This window comes from Cynocephalus volans, chromosome 2 (genome assembly GCF_027409185.1).
Source record: "Cynocephalus volans isolate mCynVol1 chromosome 2, mCynVol1.pri, whole genome shotgun sequence".
Classification (NCBI taxonomy): domain Eukaryota; kingdom Metazoa; phylum Chordata; class Mammalia; order Dermoptera; family Cynocephalidae; genus Cynocephalus; species Cynocephalus volans.
The window spans coordinates 27,504,068-27,523,274 of NC_084461.1; positions in this window are offsets into that span (position 1 = coordinate 27,504,068).

The window sequence follows — 19,207 nt, forward strand, 5'->3', positions numbered from 1 at the left end:
GCAAAATAACAGGATTAACACTACCAGAATTAAAGACAGACTGTAAAGCAACATTGCCTCAAAAACAAATGGAACATTGAGATTTCAGGAACCATAAATAAATAAGAGTTACTGTATTTATTCTGAATAGCATAATTATACTAAAAATAAAATTAACCAAGGTTACTGTATAATAGTGCCATTACCACATATACTCAGATTAAAGACAAAAAAGAACTGTAAACAAGTACTGAATTCTATACAGTACGTATGTTTTCTCAGTGATGTAGATGAGCAATTTTGAAACAATTGTTTTATTGCATGATTAAGCAAATGGTAAATATATTAATAAAACTGTGGGATATATATTGCCTCGTTGGACAAAGAAAGATGGAAATGTAAAATGGAGAAAGACAAGGAAGAATATTATGATTTTGTAATGGAATTACAATTATCAGTGTGTACTCATAAATTTATTATAGATAGATTGCTGATACATGATAGATTGGTGATATATGATAAATGAAATATAGATGAAGTATATTTAGAAGACAGATTATTGATTGATAGATAACAGATGATTCAAAATAAGTGACAGATGGCAGATAAATAATTTATTTGATTGATGGTAGAGAGTTATAGATACATAGAGAGGTAGATATGGGAATATATTTTGGCCAAATTCAGATAAGAGGGTCCTACAGGCAACATAACTCAATAGTAATAAGCATGCCTAGAACTCCAATCTTCATTTCTAAATACTAGTTCATACTTAAAAAATAAATGGTGCTGAAGAGTTACAAGTGATTACAGAACTGGAGCTGGAAAGTGCTGGGTGAATCTAGACTGTCTTGGGAAACAGAAACCAAAGAAGTGTTAAAAATTGTCGGAGAAATATCAAGAAAAAAGAAGAAACAACTATGAGAGACCCTTATCCTCTAAATCTGAGACAACCGGAGAATCATAATTAAGTATAATAATATATTGACATATGGTAACCCAGTGAATAAAATAAAAATATATGTCTCCATATTAAGGATAAGTGGTACATACACAGATAGGCAATGAGAGAGAGAGAAAAGGTCAGAGAAAAGACTTTTTAAACACCAGCATTTTATTAAGAGAATTTAGAAGAAAACAGATAGTTATAAAAACTCCAATTTCATATTACTACTGTGATTACTATTATCACAGTAATACTTAATTTAGAAAAATGTCATTAATGGTTCCTAAAACTAGAAGAATGATAATAGGACATTAATAAAGTCGTAAAGTATTCCCCTCACTGCCTAATTAATGCAAAGGAAAAATAACATTTCAATGGTGAAACCACTGAAAATTTTAAACAATTTCAGAGTAACATTCTAATAGTGGGATACATGTCACCATATACTTTCTGAAGAAAACGCATCACTTATACTGTATTTGACCGAAATATATTCTCATATATCTGTTGTTACTATGTTTTTATGCAGAGGAAACCTTTACAAATTAGTGGAGAAAATGTAAGCTAATAAGAAAGTTTGGAGAATGGCTAACCACACAAGTATAATAAAACAATATGTAATTGCTATATTAGCACTGAGTTGAATCTTGAGTTAAATTTATTCCCCCCATGAACAACATAAAAATTAAAACTCATACATTTCTGTGAAGATATATAGGAGAAATATTTGAAGAAAGTTACAAAATTATTCTCCCAGATGTTAATGACTGAATTAATGGGAAGATAAAATATTTCATTAAATGGAAGAAAGTAAATAACATTAAAAATAAAATCTTTCATAAATAAAATTATAGGTTAAATTGTACTCACAATAAAAATCTAAGTTGTTATTCAAACATCTATTTAATTATCCTATATATTATTTGTAGTTTCTCAGGCACAATTCATTGAAAACTCATGTTAAAATTGTCTCTGTACTTCTCACTTCTACATTTTCTTGGGTTTTTGGATGTACCCTCATATAACTTAGTTCTAAACTGGAATCACCTGAGGACCAAGTGGATTATATACCCACAATAGTGTCTTTTATCAGAGGAAAAGACAAATTAAAATTTGAAAAATAACTTTACTACAGATAGCCAACATATCTAAACAATAGAAAGAAAACACATATTTAGTTTCTTGGATTCTAAAACTGAAATGAATTTATAGCATGTTTAAAATCAAATAGATAAATATTAACATATTCAAATAAGCAATATAGTACAGAGGTATAAAACCAAAATAACTATAATGCAAAGGCTATAATCCTTTAAAACCATAGGAGATATATATAGACATATATATATACATAAATATGTACACACTATATATTAATACCTGTATTACCATATGTGTACAGCCATATATATTACATGTATCTTTTGAATTAATAATATATAAAATAGGCATACATAATAAGTATATACATTCTATAAAGAAATAAAAATCATGCATGAATAAATACCAAATGAAGAAAAGAGATTAAAGTATTCCAGCACATGTTTATTGAGAATTCTAAAAATAGGAATTAGTGGGAACAGAGGATAGGCAAATTTCAAAGAGATAGAACATGAAAATTTGAAACTATGGTAAAACAACAAGTTTATTTATTTATTAAAAATTATGTATGTAGAAAATTTAGAAAAATCAGTGACAAACTCTGGGCAATGATATAGCTTAATTCAGTACACTTTTGTACCATCAATTAGGCAGGAACTAACGTTAGTTTAAAAAATTCTACATGTATTTTTATATTTGTTTTCTTTTGTTTGCTTCTTTATTTTATTTTTATAATAATATATTGACATATGGTAACCCAGTGAATAAACATTTACTTGTAAATATTTGTGGAGTACAGTGTGTTGTTTCAATACACACATATACTGCACCATGATTCACTTAGGGTAGATAGCATAGTACCCATTAGTTCACCACTTCTCCTTCCCCCTGCTCCCCTCTCCTCCCAGCCTCTACTAACCATTATTCTACTCTACTTCTATGAGAACCACTTTTTTTTTATTATTCCATTTATGAGTGAGGTCATATGGTATTTGTCTTTCTGTGCCTTACTTAATTTACTTAACATGATGGTTTTCAGTTCCATCCATGTTGCTGCAAATGATAGGATATAATTTCCTTTTACAATTTTATAATCACAATTTTATACTTTTATACTGAATAAAATTCCACGATGCATATATACCAACTTTTTATTATTTTATCCACTCATGGGCGTTTAGGTTGATTCCATCTCTTGGCTACTGTGAATAATGTTGTGATGAACAGAGTGCAGATGTCTTCTCGATATGTTGATTTCATTTCCTTTGGGTATATATCCAGGAGTGGAATAGCTGGGTCTTAAGGTAGGTCTGTTTTTAGTTCTCTGAGAAACTTCCATACTGTTTTCCAATATTTCCAAATTGGTATGACTGTACCAACTTACATTCTGTAGAGCTAGGGCTAGGGTCTGGGGCTCACAGACCCCTTGAGCCTGTTCACAAACCCTTCACATGCAGGTCTATGATCTAGGTAACAAGCAAATGGTCCTTGGAGCCTTAGTTGAAGAAGGAATGGTCTTTACTCAGCACACACACACACATCTAGGAACTAAGCAGTCCACAGAGAAACTCAGAAACATAACTGCTACCAGCAAAGTCCAAAGAAGAACTGAAACTGAACAGCTGCCTGCAGAGTAAACATGCTCTATTTTCAGACACAAGCTCTGCCATCAGTTCTGCTAACTGGAGAACACACAATAGTAGTTAACTAGAAAGATACATGGGTGCACATGCACACCAACTCCACCCACACGACTTGTTTACAAAGAAATGTTGAGGGATCCTGACTAAATTATCCTGTTTTCCCCACAGTCCACCCCTTCAGGGTCCCTTGCCGTACAATCTATGTGTTAAAAGTCTTCTGCAATGTTCCCTTAGCAAGGATAAATGACTCTTTTATTTATACAACCTATTGTCTGTTCGATATGGCTTAAGGCTTGTCCTTAAGGCATGTCCTTCAGTCTTGTCCTATAGTTCTGTTCTTTAGTTGCACATGTCCGGTTAGTAGTCATCATAGGTGTGATTTTCCATGGGAATCTTGTGGTCATACTGATGTGAAGTTCAGTGCATATTCAGTAGATGATCACACCAGACGATGCTGGTGCAGTGCCTGCAGCCAAAACACTATGGATGACAAGACAGAAGTCTCACCCCTCTGGTAAGATACATGCCAGTTTGCCATCCCTAGAAAGGATGGTTGCAGGAATAGGTATCTTACCGGGTTTATGCTACCATGTTTATCTGCTAACACTGTGAGATCCATAGGTTCTACATGTAACAGTATAGGGCATCTCATAATTGGCCATAATGATAATACAAATGTGCCCTTTAGAATAGAGCACTTATCTGTTCCAGGCCATGTTACTTTTACTGGAGGAGGCCAGATACATTTCACCCCAGGTGAAACTCGCAAGCCTTCCTCTAATCCTTTTCCCCAAGGCCCTCTTAAGCCAGCCCAGCATATATGGGGGGCTTTTATTCTCCAAGGCCATTACCATTGCACTCTCTGTCCCTGTTGCAAACAGGTTGGGGCTGGTAAGAGAATATTTCCATTCTTGCCATATCCTGGCTTCAAAAACTCATCTTTACTAGTGACTTGCCATTGTATATGTGCTGCAGCCCTATGTAACAGAGCTTCCATTGGAGAAGGCCTGCCATTGGAGAGAACTCCTTCTGAGGTCTCTCGTTTAGAGTCCCGTCAGCCATTAACCACCATGTCCACACCTTCAGGGATGGGGGTTGGGCAGATAGCCTTAGTTCCTTTTTTAAAAGACCATTGTACGATTAAATCATTACCACCGCCTGGGGATGATATGGCACATGTAACTTCCACCAAATGGACAACTGGGAGGCCCACCTCTGAACCCAATGTCCAGTAAAGTGGGTTCCATTATCACTCTCTATGACTACAGGCTGGCCATACATAGCAGTAAGGCTATTCAATGCCTTTACAATGTTTACCCAGTCTAGGGCCTTACAAGGCCGTACAAACAGAAGACCAGTATTTGTATCAACAGCTGTGACGATGTATCTTAAATTCTCTGACCTTGGCAGTGGTCCGACAAAATCCACCTTCAATTGAGTCAGGGGCACCCTTCCTTGAGTTATTTGCCCATCTGTATGGGGCATCCATCGGGGATGTGGACTCTCTTGAGCACATACTGGACAAACACAACAGGCATTCACTACATCTTCCCATTTTATAGGCAGGGCCCATCTTTGAGCCACCATCCACATGGTTTTACTGCCAGTATGCTGAATTTGTTGATGTAACAACTGGGCTACATCAGTAGCTGGAGCTCTGTCCAGCCAACTTACCTTAGCCAAAGCATCAGCTTCATCATTTCCTGGACTGGCTAGGGGGAAGTATCCTGTGACATGGAAAAGAGTTACTTCTTTCTCATGCCCCAATTCCCATAACCCTTGCGACATGGCTTGTCCCCACAGGGGTTGGTGGCCTACCATCCACCGCTGATATTTCCAAATAGAGATCCAAAAGGTTAAACCTTTGAACACAGCCCAGCTGTCAGTACTGATGGTTAATGGCCCAAGCTCATTTTTTATCACCATCTATACTGATCTTAGTTCACCCCTTTGACTGCTTTGCCCTGTGCCATTTTCATACCACATGGTATTTGTTGAAGGCTTTACAGAAACAGCTGTCCATGATGCTGAAGGTCCCATGCTAGAGCCATCTGTATACCAAGCTTGCTCTGTGATAGTTCCCTGTCGCTCATGGAAAGTTGTAGCCTTCACCTTCATGGGTAACTGTCATGTCAAAGTTTCCTCCATAACCTCTATTGGGCCTAGCACAGCTTGCAACTCTTTGGACAGAGGACTCATTGACACAGTGCTCCTTTGTTCTATATATGCTCCCCATTTAGACAGAGTGGGAATCTGAGCTACACCTGTTTTAGAGTTGGTTACCCATGTGCGCAGCCAACCTACTATGGGGTATGTCATCATTACTAGGACTTTGGCAGTTCCTGTGATAGCTTCAGTGGCTATCAAGGCAGAATACACAGCTGCTAACTGCTTTTCTCTTCAGGTGTAGTGCACTTCAGCACTCTTCCAGACCTGAGACCAGAATCCTACAGGTGTAAAGAATCAGTCTTGTCTCTGCACAAACCCCATCCTAACCCCTCCTGGGTTATAGTACTTTGTAACTAAAAAGGCTTAGTGGGATCGGCCACTTGTAAAGCCTGTACTTGCTATACTGCCTTTTTTGTAGCCTGGTAAGCCTGTTCTACTTCCTCAGTCCAATCCCAGAGGGATCCTTTCTTTGTTAATGCATACAGTGGGTGTGCCATTTGGGCCATATGGAATACAAAAGCTCTCCAATACCCCAGAAGTCCCAAAGGTGTCTGTAGCTGAGCTACAGTTCTGGGTCGAGGATATACCTGTATCTAATCTATAATAGCTTCTTGGATGACTCTTGTCTTACCTGACCAGACCACTCCCAGGAATTTGACTGACAGCCTGGGTCCTTGTACTTTGGCTGTGTTCACAGCCCACCCACATTGCTCCAAATGACTTAGCAGCACTGGGGCTGCCTGGGTTAAATCTTCAAAAGAATCAGAAGTTAATAACCTGTCATCAATGTGATGAAACATGGTAACCATTCTGGGTCTAGTCCACTTTGCTAGGTCCCCAGACACCAAACCATGACAGATGTTTGGGCTATGCAGATACCCTTGGGGCAATACTTGAAAGGTCCAGTGTCTCCCTTCCAAGGTGAAAGCAAACCGATCTTGGCTATCAGCCGAGATTGGAATAGAGAAAAAAGCATTTGCAAGGTCCAATACATAATGATAAGTTCCCAGCTGAGTGGTCAGCTGATCCATCAAGTCATGAACTGAAGGCACAGCTGCATGCAAAGGAGGCAGCACTTTGTTTACTTCTTGATAGTCTACAGTTATTTGCCAGGTACCATCAGCCTTTTTCACTGGCCATACTGGAGCATTAAATGGGCTATGAGCTGGACGAATAATGCTACATTTTTCTAATTCCAATATAGTGGCATTTACCTCTGCATGTCCTCCTGGTAGGCAATACTGTTTTACATTAACTATGCATCTTGGCTTGGGTAACACCTGTGGGTCATGTTTAGCGTATCCTCGTAACACAGACTTTATATCCACAGCCGAAACTCTCCAACTGTCATTTGCAGGTGCAAGCCATAAAGTACATCCATACCCAAGATTTATTCAGCTACGGGATATATATTATACACAGTACATACACGAGGGAGTAATCTTTCTATGCCCAATGTCAATGACACAGCTTTGACCTCAGAAGTATGTCCTCCATAGCCATCTATATGAACTGTGGCCCCTGGAAACTTATCTGGATTGACATATATCAGGGTACATTCTGCACCTATATCCACCAATGCCAAAACATGCTGCACATTTGTCCTCGACCAATATATTGCCAATTCAACATGAGGCCTCTGGTCCTCACCTGCCCCCAAAAGACTAGTACCTTGTCCTGCTCCCTATTCAAAATTGAACATTTCATCTACCTCCTCAAGAGCAACCAAAAAGTCCTTTAAATCCACTGAACATACCTAGCTACCTGTCTTCAGACATTTAGAGAAACACTGTTCAGGGCGCAATTGCTGCCACAAGGCAAACAGGACTGCATTTGGCTGCTGGTCAGTTTTCTTCCTATCAATCCCTGCTGCAAGCAAGTCAAGCCACATCTGCTTATAGATAGTCTTGCTAGGTCCCTTTGGGATAAAATCCTGAGCATTTCTTGGGAGTTTGGTCTTGGCCACCTTTTGGACCCCTTTTGAATGTCTGCTATTCTCTACTTCACCCAAGCCAGCTCTCATGGTCGTTACCTCATGTATAGGACAACCAATGTATGGGGCCAGTATGGCCATCAGTGACCCAAAGGCCATTGACAGGACATTCTGCAGCACTATGTCTCTCATGCTGCCTGTAAAATTTTCATCATCTGGGCCACGAGTGTTCACATTAAACATGGACTGCCTCATCCCCAGCTCCTGAATTATTTGAACCAAGTCAGTATATATTTGCCATTTACTAACAATCTTGGGCAGTTCTCCAGCATTTGCCCACATGGTTCAGGCAGCTGCACTCATCCAATCCATTAAGGAGTGATTACCTGGCTCTTGTGCATATCTGTGGCTGTTCTGCAGCCGCTGCCTCAGGAACGGGTGCATGGTAATGGAGACCAATTTCTCCACCTCCTCACCAGAGCACATCACACTATCCACCCCTACGTCCCATAACTGCAACAGCCAAGCAGCCAGAGGTTCCCCCTGTTTCTGCCGAAACAGTCTCCCCAAGTCAACTAATTCAACCTGGAAATGTGGGACATACGTGGTAAATTGAGTCACCTGTGGATTGCTCACTGGTTGTCCGCCCGGTCCCATAGGCTACTCTCATTTCGCTTTGTGGTGCATGACAGGTCGTGCCGGGAGACGCACAGTCTCCCCCAACTCACGACTGTGTTCGTTGTCTTCCCTGGTGTGACAAGCAGGAGTGGCCAGTCGCCACACGTCATCCTCCAGGACATGTATCCGTGCTTCTAACAACTCTGCTTTTCCCTTCGAATCTTCCAGTCGCTGCACATCATCCTCCAGGATAATTGTCCGTGCTTCCAATAACTCTGCTTTCTCGATCAGTTTGCAGCAGAGTGAGCAGCAGCCAGGCTACGGTCAGCAGAAAAATGGTCACTGGGCACCACATGCTCAAAAACAGACACATTTCCTCTCTCTCCCAAGGGGCTTTCCACTTCAGTGCCTGGTCTATGTTGCCTTCCATTACAGTGGGCAGCAACCAGATCCCCATCAACAGGAAAGTGGCCATGGGGCACAACATGTTCAAAAGTAGCCACATTTCCTCCTTCTCCAAGGGCTTCTTGGCTCCTGTACCTGCTCAGAATACTGCTCCGACTACACCAATTGTAGAGCTAGGGCTAGGGTCTGGAGCTCACAGACCCTTTGAGCCCATTCACAAGCCCTTCACACACAGGTCTATGAGCTAGGTAACCAGCAAAAAGGTCCTTGGAGCATTGGCTGAAGTAGGAATAATCTTTATTCAGCACACACAACACGATGAGCCAAGCAGTGCACAGAGAAACTCAGAAACTCAACTGCTACCAGCAAAGTCCAAAGAAAAACTGAGCAGCTGCCAGCAGAGTAAACATGCTCTATTCTTACACTCAAGCTATGCCAGCCAGTTCTGCTAACTAACTGGAGAACACACAATAGCATTTAACTAGAAAGATACATGGGTGCACATGCGCACCAACTCCACCCACACAACTTATTTACAAAGAAATGTTGAGGAAGCCTGACTAAATTATCCTATTTTCCCCACATATTCTCACCAACAATGTAGGAGGGCTCCCTTTTCTACACATCCTCACCAGCGTTTGTTATTTTCTGTCTTGTTAATAATAGCCATTGTAACTGCAGTGAGATGATATCTCATTGTGGTTTTGATTTGCATTGCCCTGATGATTAGGGATTTTGAACATTTTTTCATGTGCTTGTTGTCCATTTGTATGTCTTTTGAGAAATGTCAGTTCAGGTCTTTTGGCCATTTTTTAATTGTTTTTATTTATTTATTTATTTTCTTTGCTGTTGTTTGATGTCCTTATATATTCTGGATAATAGCTCCTTGTCTGATTTATACTTGGCAAACACTTTCTCCTATTCTCTAGGTTGTCTCTTCACTTTGCTGACAGTGTCCCTTGCTGTGTAGAAGGTTTTGAGTTTGATATAGTCCATTTGTGTATTTTTCCTTTAGATGCTCGAGTCTTTGTAGTCTCCCTCAAAAAAGCACTGCCCACTCCCATTTTGTGTACCCTATGTAGTATTTCCCCTATTAAGTTGGGTCTTAAATGTAGGCCTTTGATACATTTTGAATTGATTTTTGTGTATGGTGACAAATAGGGGTCTAGTTCCAATCTTTTGAATGCAGATTTCCAGTTTTTTCAGCATCACTTATTGAAGAGGCTGTCCCTTCCCTAGTGTTTTTCCTTGGCCCCTTTGTAGAAAATCAATTGGCTGTAAGTGCATGGGTTTATTTCTGTGCTCTCTATTCTGTTATCTGTTGTGTCAATCTGGCTAACTATAAGCTAGACCTATGTTTCCTACTAGCTAAGGATTGCCCAGAAGAAAAATGTATATGCCATTTGGAATGCAGAATCAGATGCCATTAGTCTCTGAGGCTGTCATTTTATATGTGACATGAGACAGATGCAGAAGTTGAAGCCAATTTCAGCCTTATCTTGTACTCCATGACAATGACAGAGATGAAGAGATGCCAGAAGCTCCCCACTTGTCCTAACTCTCCCCCATCTATATCCAGCTCTTCTAAACTGCCAGCACAGTTGACCATCATCAGCAATCTGGGTCCAAAACCAGATACCAAGACCCCGGATTTTCATTGTCTTCTCCATCAACTCCCTATTGAGGTCCCATACTGGCAGCTAGATGGACCTGGCTTTCTAGATTTTCCTGTCTTCTCCAACCTGTCCACCCATGCCATTCTTTCAGGAGGGCTGCTGCTATGGATGGAACCTGCCTCAAAAATTCATCGAAGCTTGAGCCCCTTTGTAACCGTGTTAACAGGATGGGAAATTCAATTACAGTATTGGAAAAGTGGGACCTTTAAAAGGTGCTTGGAGTGTGAGGACTGTGCCTTTGTGAATGGATTAATCCATTTATGGAGTAATGTGTTAGTTAATGGTTTAAAGGGTTATCAGGAAGTGCTTCAGATGACTATATAAGGAGAACAAGTGAGCATATTAACTCTCATTCACGCCATGCTTATAGAAATAAGATTCTCACAGTTTTGTTTTGTTTTTTTTCAGGTTTAGATATCTAGTCTATTTTTGCATTACTAAAATAGTAAATGTTCTTTTCCCTAACTCTGAAATGGTTTCAGTTTAGTATCATTTTCTTCTCCAAATTTGTTTTTACCCCAGTGGGGAAACATGTTTTTTCCTTATGGGAAGACATTTAACAATCAATTGAATTTATTTTGTGTTTATAGGTGTGCTCTTTTATCTAATTAATCTTTACTCAATAAATATTTAGGAAATAGAAAATTGGGGAAAGGAATATGCTTTGATGCAGTTCATGTATTACGTAATATTTGGGTTACTTTCTCCAAGTATTTAGACCGTTGGTGCCTAATTAATTTTCCTGAGGGAGTAAAATTGATCTTTTTGCTCACCACAGAAACCCTCTTTAGGTTTTCCAGTTGAGTGGTGAACAAGACCTGAATACTTTGGCTTGACATTGAAATTCCTGCCATATCATGCCAACCATCAATTCTTTCTGCTTCCTGTTGTCCAGCTTATAACACCTCAAACTTCTGCTGTATGTTGCTCCTTCTTTCTGAATTACCTCTTAATCTATAATATTAAAATACTGTTTATAGCAAATATATGAATATAAATACATAACTCTCTTTAGAAGAAATTCAAAACGGATTGGCATATTTTAAAACACATGAAAATGTCCATTATAGCTAAACGATTACATATATTCTAGATTTAATATTAATAAAATTATTCCAAGTGGCTTGTAACTCCAACATAATATAAAATTAAGATGCTATGTGACATTTGTGATTAATAATTTGAAATCCAATTCATTTAAAAATAAACTCTGGGTTTCACAATTTTAAAAATGTAGTCAACATTCATTGACATTAATAGTTTATTGCAACTTAACTAAAAGTGAAAAAACTTCTACAAGCTGAAACTAAATTCTCATATTTCTTATTTAACATCATTCTTATAAAATGTCCTTGAAGCCTGACATAGGTAAATTAACTGTTTTGTACTTTTAAAGTCCTAAATAGTAAACATAATCATTCCATTTTCAACTTCTCGAATTTACCCAATGAAAAATACTTAGTATAAAACTTTGGTGGGTTCTGATATGTCCATGTAGTATTTAGTTTCACAGCACAATGAGAAAACATAGCTCATTAAAAAATGGCATTTATCTTCCCGAACTTGTTTACAATACAAATAAATGTTTCAATTATTTAAATAAAACTATGTTTTCATGATTTATTATAAGAAAAGTATATCTCACTTTATGCAATACTTTCCTTTTTCTCCATGAATTAACATAAAGCAACATTATATCAAATGACAGATGTTTTTAGAGCTCGGAGCAAATTATATTAGAAACTTTGAATGATGTTTACAAAGATGTTGCTTTGCCTATAAATCTCTTCTAAATATTTGAAAGTCTTAAAACAATAAAAAAGATTGAAAAAATGAAAGGAAATAAAAATAAGTAACAATTTTAGTAATGTACTAAATCTATCAAACTGACATACGACAACGCTGCTTAATCATACTTGTATATGAGTGAGTGCATAATAATACCCAGTTACAGCTTAAATAGAGTATCATGTCTTGATACTTACTGTGAGGCAGCATAGAAAGAATTCATATATGATTTGGTAAATATGTTCCATAATCTGTATGCAGTAAATATATGTACAAACACACACATTTTCTGTATTATACTAAACAAAAAACAAAAAAAATGCACTTTGTTGGCTAATATACCCTACGCCAGAAAAGTAAAATGGCATTAAAGACCGAGATACACAAAATGGCGCCTGAGAGTTTCCCAGAAAACCCCTACCCAGAAAAATCCACTACCTGCCATGTCACCTTCCCAGATGCGCAATTTTGCCCACCGATGAGAAAGTCCCAGCTCAGCTTAAACCCCGCTCACTTCTGTCCCCTTCCTTCTTAGCCAATAGGAACAGTCCAGCTCAGCATAACAGGATATAATAATCCCACCCTGACTCTCCTGGCTGCTGCTCCCAGTTTCAAGAGGGCAGCCCACTTGTTCATTTTCCCTGCCTAATACAGTTTGGTTGAGTCCCTGTCTCCTGGTGTGTCTTATTTTGCACTCCGGTCAGGGTTTTTCCTTTCATTGGTTCTGTGACTCAGATGGGTTTCCCCACCCCTAGTGGGACCCCATCCATTTCTCTACCCATGGCCTGGAGCCCACACCAGTGATGACACTCAGCCTGGCCCTTCTTCCCGATTGCCACCGGCACATCCAGCACAAGCCTTCTAATCATTGAGTCTTCGGATTACCACTTTCATCCCTCTCTCTCCCTCCCTCTCTCTCTCTTCGGGACTTGGCCGGGTTAAGCAGGGTCCGCCCTTTCCCTGTCCTCTCATTCGCTGTGGGTTTTCTCGTTTCTGCCCTCCAGGCACTCACAAGCCCTGGCACCGGGTGCCCCAAAGCTCTACGACCCTCTAGAGTCCCTCAACCACCAGAAACCTGTGATGGCCACTTTTGGTGGTTTGAGACCTCTCAGTACCCCAACTGAAGAGGGGACACCCCTTCAGCTCTGGTACTTCCTCCTCCATTCTCGTGGAGGGGTGCCTTGTCTCTCCCGGCTGACTCCCCTCTAAAATGTCACCTGACTAATCTTCACACTTTGGGTCTGACTCCAGATATTAAGCCAAACAAACTTGTGAGGTTTTCCACCCGAGTGGCCCAACTATAATTTAGATAATCAATACAGGTGGCCTCCCTTTGGGTCCCTCAACCCCGACATTCTCTGGGACTTATATAACTTCTGCAAGTGATCGGGAAAACGGGCTGAAATTCCGTATGTCCAGGCTTTTTCTTACCTCTCTTCTAACCTTGCTTTATGTACCACCTGTGCCCCAAAACAGGTCTTATTAGCTTCTAAGCCTTCCCTGCCTGCCCCCTCCTCCGCTTCCCCTGACTTTGACCCAGCAGATGAGCCCCCCTCCCATATTGGGGATGTGCTCCTCCCCCACTCCAACTGCCATCAGCTCTTCCTGCCCCTTCTGTCCCTCCTGTGCCACCACATCCTTCCAGCCCCCCTCATACACGATCCCAAGCCCATGAAACCTAGCCCAGCATTCTGTCCCAACCTCCACTTTTAGCTCCTCTTCAAGAGGTGGCATGAGGTGAGGGTATCGTTAGAGTCCATGTCCCTTCTTCCATGATTGATCTTTCCCAAATCAAGAAATGCTTGGGTTCCTATACAACTAACTCAGTTGTCTACACAAGGGAATTCCAATACCTTTGCCAGGCCTATAGCTTAACTTTCCATGACACCCACACTATCCTCACAAGTTCTTTTTTGCCAGAAGAACGTAGGCAAGTCTGGCTAGAGGCCAGGGCATACAGAGATGAAGTCCATCAAACCACACCTGCTCACCCATTCAGGGCACAAGCTGTCCCAGAAACCAACCCTCATTGGGATTATAACACAAAAACCAGTTAATTATGAAAAAATCCAAGAAATAATACAAGATAAAAATGAAAATCCTTCTTCTTTCTTAGATCACCTCACTAAGGCTGTTTTACAATATACTAATATAGACCCAGAGACCCCAGAGGGAAGACAAGTTCTCATGACCTGTTTCTTTAACCAGAGTTCCCCTGACATAAAGGGAAAATTAAAGAACAAAAGGGGGCCCCTCACTCCTCAAAATGAAGTACTGGCTGCCACATTCAAGGTTTATAATGGCTGAGATGATAAGGCCAAACGCCAGAAGTACCAACTACTGGCACAGGCCTTAAAGGGGCCCACGCCCTCACCACCGACTGCCTTTTCAAGGGACCCAACCACACCAAAGGGACCCCCAGGTCCCTGCTTCAAGTGTGATAAGGAAGGACATTGGGCACGATCATGCCCCAACCCCAGGCCCCACCAAGACCATGTCCAAAATGCTACACTCCGGGTCACTGGGGAGTGGATTGCCCTAGCCTCCGTAGGGAGACTGGACCTACCTCAAACCCCACACCTTCTAGGACTGGTGTCAGATGACTGATGGAGCCCAGGGCACCCTCTACCTACGACAGCCCTCACCACCACCAGGGAGCCCCGGGTACATCTTCGCAGTTGAGGGCTGCCACATTTCTTTCCTCCTTAATACCAGCGCCACTTTCTCAGAATTAATGGAATTTTGGGGACCTGCCTCCTCTTCCACACTGCCCATCATCGGGGTAGGAGTCAAAACCATTTTTCCGCCATACCCCTTCATTGCTCTTATTGGTCACCGGAGCAGCCCAGCCTGCAGAAGAACCAAACCTCCCCCTGCCACTATCCAAAGTTAATCACCAAGTTTGGGATACGTCAACTCTCTCTTTAGCCCATTGCCAACCAGTTTGAATCTCCCTCAGAGACCCCCAATATTTCCCTTGCCAGGCCCACTACCCTCTTCCTACCAGTAGCCTGCTAGGATTACAACTAATTATCAATGAGCTGTTAAGCGAGGGTTTCATTTGGAGTCCCACAAACTCCCCCTACGATACTCCCATCCTGGCAGCTAAAGAAACTCCCAACACTTACCAGTTAGTCCAAGACTTGCGCATCCTGATCCATACACACTTTTATCCTCTATCCCCACGTCCACCACCTATTTCTCAGTGGTGGATTTAAAGGACACCTTTTTCACCGTCTCGTTACATCCAGATTCCCAAAACTTTTTTGCGTTTACCTGGACTGATCCTCAAGCTCATCATTCCCAACAACTCACTTGGACGGTCCTTCCCCAAGTTTCCGGCACAGCCCCCACTTATTCAGGCAGGACTTAGCAGCAGACCTCTGTGGTTTAGCTTTCACCCATTCCACACTCCTTCAGTACGTGGATGATCTTCTTTTGTGCAGCCCTTCTTATCTCATTTCCATTACCAATACTATTTCCCTCCTCAACTTCTTAGCAGAAAAAGGATACAGGGTTTCTCCCCAAAAGGTCCAAGCCTTTAAACTCTCAGTCAAATATCGGGGAGTTCAGATCTCCCATGACTCTAAGGCCATAATGGTAGCCCATGATTCAGGGTCGCCTCATCCTTCCAGTCGGACGATGGTCCCAAATTCATTTCCCAGGTTATGTTGCAAGAGGTCTCAACATCCCATGGCATTTTCATATCCCTTATCACCCCCATCATCAGGAAAGGTTGAACGCACTAACCAAACCCTCAAAGATATCCTTACTAAATTATCTCTTGAACTCCACAGTAATTGGGTAACATTACTCCCTTTAGCGTTGTTCCACCTCCAAGTTCCCCCAAAGTGGCCCTCTTCCCTATCTCAATTTGAGGTCATGTATGGCCGCCCAGCCACACCCCTTGGATTAATTCCTTCCCCTGGTCCTCTGCCAGGACATCTCTCTAACCCCCTTCTTTCTTTTATCCACTCAGAGCTGTGGAAGCATCAAGAAACTCTTTTACCTAGCCCATCTAGGGCTCACACCTCATTTCCCTTGTCCCCTGGCGATTGGGTGTATTTTTCTCTTCCACCTGATAAGGGCCCTTTAACCCCAAAATGGGACAGACCTCTTAAAGTTGCTCTTTGTACACCTACATCTGCTCGGCTAGAAGAAGCCTCAGGAAAATTAACCTCATGGATTCATATCTCCAGGTTAAAGCCAGCGAGGTCGTCCAACCACAGAACAGAGCCTCACCACTCAGGTCATTCTCACAAGCTCGCTTGTTCCATTTCTCCCACCAATCCTTTAAAGCTTCATATATCCTGTGTACCCACCCTCTCCCCAATTCCAGAGTATCTACTACTCTTCCCTTCCTCGCTCATACTGCATGGAAATTTGGATTTTCGAGTGTAGCCCATTTTCTCTTCTTTTTCTGTGGCAACTGCTTGAACTCCCTACTTGGCCCTGGACCATAGCTGCACCCATTTGTGAGATTGAAGTTGATTGGGAGTAACCCTCATGCAGGATATGTGAACAACATCCATACACCTCATCCCCTTCCTGATTTTACTTCTGCTTCTTAGCCCTGCCACCCCTGACTCAGGGCTCAGGTGGAGATTTTATTTGACAGAGAATTGGACAACCAGTCGTACAACCAATGCCCCTGTTGGAGGTTTCTTTTGGTGCAATGGCACCCTCTCCAAAACTCTTAATGCCTCTGGTTTCATTCTCTGCCTACCCATTTCACTGGTCCCTCAACTTACCCGTCACAGCCAAGAAGAAATTATTACCCTAATTAACCCCCCAGAAAACCAAAAGCATGCAGTCTTTCTCCCCTTAGTCATTGGGGTTTCCCTAGCCTCCTCTCTAGTGGCCATGGGACTAGGCACAGGGGCTCTTATCCATTCTGTAGACTCCACTAGAGATCTATTCCAAAACCTCCAGGTGGCTTTCAAGACTTCAGCAGAGGCCCTGACTTCCCCACAATGCCAAATCACCTTGATAGCCAGGTAACTCTCCTGACCGCAGCCTCCAAGAGTACCTGCCCCTACCAGATGGTGAGGACATATCTCCTATTTTTCCTCCATGCCCTCCAGGAGGACAGTTGCTTACTCCCTAACATCCAACAAGTGGAAGACGTATTTGAGGGCCTCAGTGACCTTTGGCTACAAGGGACATTCCTCACCTTCTTAACAGAAGAAATTACCATCTTCAGCACCTGGGTTTATGGTCTCTTATCTCTCATATTAAACTAAGCAAACCTTCCTCCCTTGCCTCCCAAGTCCCCCATCCCCCTCCTTCACCCCTTCTCAGCAGGAAGTAGCTAGAGATGATCTCGACACCTTTCTCCCAATCTAAAACCAAAGAAGGAGGAATGTTGGCTAATATACCCTCCACCAGAAAAGTAACATGGTGCTAAAGACTGAGATGCGCAAAATGGCACCTGAGAATTTCCTGGAAACCCCCCACCCAGAAAAATCCCCTAGCTGCCACGTCACCTTCCCGCCCACACAATTTTGCCCACCTATGAGAAAGTCCCAGCTCAGCTTAAACCCCGCTTGCTTCCCTCCCCTTCCTTCTTAGCCAATAGGAACAGTCCAGCTCAGCCTAACTGGATATAAAAGGCCCAGCCCGACTCTCCTGGCTGCTGCTCCCACTTTCGAGAGGGCAGCCCGCTTGTTCATTTTCCCTGCCTAATACACTTTGGTTGAGTCCCTGTCTCCTGGTGTGTCTTATTTTGTGCTTGGGCTGGGGTTTTTCCTTTCAGGCTTTGTTCACTATCACCTTTTAAACCACCACCTATATACACAGCTTGGAGCCATTAGACACTTGTAGGCTTGGATTGGATTTACAGTCAGGGCTAGGACCGTTGTGTACAAGGAAGCTATTAAAACAATAAAAAATTCACAGATGAGAAGGCAAATAAAACAAACAAAACAAAGCACCGTATGTCTATTATTATTTAAAGTAAGAATGTTATTTCAGTGTTAACATTTATTAAAACAAAACCAAACAAAACAGTAACTGATACTGACTTTTTTTTTACTGTAAGTCACCGTATGAAATCCTTTCTATGTGTTAATTTATTAAATCCTCAAAATAATCTTGAGGAGAAGAAATGTATATCCCCAATTTAAATATAAATATACAACTTTATACGGCAATTGGACCATTAAAAGTAAGTGGTGGATCTGTACTTTCACACTAAAATTAGTCACTACTCTTCTGTGCATCTGCTTTCTTACTGTGAACTTTAGAGTATGTTTGACTTCATGTATGCCAGTTCTTTTAATCTTCACAGCGGCACTATGAAAGACAGTCATTCACTATGAAGGCTTCTATACTATATATGAAAAATACTATATAGTTTTAAATATTTAAGAAATCTGTTTCTATTCACATGGAGAATAAATGGCAAAGCAGAAACTTAACCAGACATTATGAATTGGAATACTATACTCTTAACCACTGAGCCATACAAATGACTATGTTGAAGATAATATTTGCATAGTCATAAGTATCAAATTTACTTCATTAGGAAAATCATTTGGAAAATATGTCACTAAAAAAGAATGAAGAGCTCCAAACATCTTTTAACATATATGCAGTTTCTACAGATTTATAACAATACATATTGAAAAATTAGATATTATTCATTGTTTTAAGTATTGGCTTTTATTAGAAAAAGTAGTTGGATTCAACACACACACATACACACACACACAGACACACACATAACAGGTTAATTAAATACCTAAAAGTAAAAAAACAAAGAACATGCTTTAAGTCAGAAATAAATATAGAATATTAAATTTATGCCTTCATGTAAGGATGAATTAAACAAAACTCAATGATAACAGCATATGAAAAGGCAAGTAGATTTTCTACATTAAAAGGAATGATTTCTTTAAAAAAAAAAAAAGATACCCTAGATAGTTAAATATAAAACATGAGATATTTT